Source organism: Octodon degus, unplaced genomic scaffold (assembly GCF_000260255.1).
Source record: "Octodon degus isolate 3935 unplaced genomic scaffold, OctDeg1.0 scaffold00143, whole genome shotgun sequence".
NCBI lineage: Eukaryota > Metazoa > Chordata > Mammalia > Rodentia > Octodontidae > Octodon > Octodon degus.
Genome location: NW_004524719.1, coordinates 188080 through 190441, shown reverse-complemented (window position 1 = coordinate 190441; position 2362 = coordinate 188080). Strand labels below are relative to the sequence as shown.

Below are 2362 nucleotides of genomic sequence, written 5' to 3'. Positions count from 1 at the left end.
GCTCAGCAGCACAAGTACCTGCCTGGCAAGCACAAGTACGTGAGTTCAATCCCTGGTAGCAACAAAATAAATAAATAAATAGACTTCTCCTAGGCCACCCTAGGGGAATGGGTTAATAAGCTTCAAATCCCATGATTTGGAATTTTATCTCAAGAACCTTATATCAAGGAATCCCAGGATAACAGCAATGAGGTGGTAGTTGTCCATGTATAGGTCACTATGTCCTGTGTTCTAATCGATCCTCCAGACTCTAAGCTCACATAAAAGCCTCTCCCAACCTCACTTACTCCACGGATCAGTTTAAACAAAGAAAGTGGTATCCATGTGTTGAAGTGTTGAGGAGGTCCAAAAGTGTGGCTCCGGCTGAATCTCTGAAACTTACTGATATCCCAAAATGACTGCGATAGAGCAGGCTGAGGCCCAACTCTCAGAGTAGAAATCCTGGCCAGTACGCTACCTGGTGAAAGTGAGATTATAGTCAGTGACCAGCTGGCTGTAGGAGAGCTGAAAGTTTGTGCTGAGGAAAGGACCCTGGAAGGGGGATCTTCAAAGCCTACCATCAGTACACACCTGCACATGCCTGAGGACGTAATGGTGGCGTTTTCTCTACGCAGCATTCTTCCTTCTAAATATCCTGAAGTCCAAGCTGCCATTACTGTCAGCTCAGCACTGTTAAGTACTGTTAAGTACACTGCAGCCATCTCAGCTGAGCATAGATCCGACTGCTTACGTGGGGCAGAATTGTCGTGCACATGTCTGCATACTGGATGGCGTGGAGTGGGTGAGAGCGCACCTCTGCCTACGTCAACAGCAGTGCCCTGTCTTCCCCCACAGAAAATACAGTGCAGCCGGTCGATCTCATTCTTACGAGGCTCTGGATCCACAGCCATCACATCCACAGTAAACGGAAGAGAAAGGATATCCTAGAGTGGGCCAGTGAGCTTTCCCTGTCGGGGGTTAGCGCGCCTGGGAAACCTGGTGGTGTTAGTGTGGAAGCCGCACAAAATACTTGTGAAGAATTCTGGTCAAGACTCCGAAAACTAAATTGGAAGAGAATTCTGATTTGCCATCGAGAAGACATTCCTTTTGATGGTAGAGATGACGAAATGGAAAGACGAAGGAAGTTTTCCACTTTTGAGGAAAAAGTGTTCAGTGTTAATGGAGAAAGAGAAAACCATATGAACTTCAGTCAGCTGTACCACTTCTTACCTACCAAAGGATGTGGGGACATTTTCCAGAAGTTCTTTGGTGTGGAAGGGTGATGACTGAGGAACAGTGGATGAATGTATTTTGTCACTTTTGGCCTCTTGATTCTTTCCCCACTTTTTCTTGAAAGTTTGATTTTATTTTAATTCCATTCCAGAATGGTAGGAGCAAAAAGTAAAATGTGAAAATCCAATAACTTCAATGAAACTATGAAAAATAAGGCATGACTGAAAGCAGAACTGAGCTTTAGATTATAGTCCTTAATTTGTCATAGAAATTAATTTTTTTAATGTATTTAGTACAGAATCTACAGGATCTCACTACACAGATTAGACTAGTAGTGATGCTCCTGTTTTTTAGCCTCCCAAGGGCTGGGATTACAGGCCTGTGTCAGCACGTCCAGTCTCAGTCACCATCTTAGCTTGCCACAGGGTGGGGCTGGCACATCAGGTTGGGGACAGAACCTATGCCCTTTTGTCTGCCTAAGCAGGCACTTTAATCTGTTGACCTACCTGGCTGGCCCTTATCATAGAAATTTTTGACACATAAACTACCTGTTTTGAAAGAGAAATGGACTCTATATGAAGACACAGCTGGTGGCCCACCTTGCTACCTATTCTGAGTACTCCTTACCACTATGTGCCCTTCACTAAAGAAACTCGAAAGCAGTCTGCCCACCCTCTCAACTTTCATTGCAGCTACGAGTGGCCTGAAGACATAGATGATGCGCTTCTGGAAAAACATTTTTTTTCTCCCTTCCCCCCTCTTCCTGCCACAAATACTTCAGTGAAGTCTGGAACTGTAGTCCTTTCAGCCTTAGTGGAGGAGTAGACCCATAGAATCTAGACGTCTTATTATAAAATAAAACCAGCTTTGTTTAAAAAATAAACAAAAATTTAAAAAAGGATAATAGGAAATTAACATTGGTTACTATATTGAATATTGTTATTCTCAAAATAGCTGTTCAGATTATGAAATATAGGCATGCAACATTGATCAAATAATATAAGCATGAATATTATGAGTATTTGCCTCCACTATGCGATTTCGTCTTCATAATAACTCACTGTCCCAGCTAATCCCCATCTCAGTGAAGCTTTGTAACCAACCTAGTTTGTAATTACTGCTTTGCTATGTACAAGAAGATTGATGTTTG

General features: G+C 42.8%; 1 pseudogene; it reads left to right on the top strand.

Moving 5' to 3' along the window:
• The first annotated feature begins 379 nt into the window (after nucleotides 1-379).
• On the top strand, nucleotides 380-1262 carry LOC101559752 (annotated as a pseudogene).
• The last annotated feature ends 1100 nt before the right edge of the window (nucleotides 1263-2362 follow it).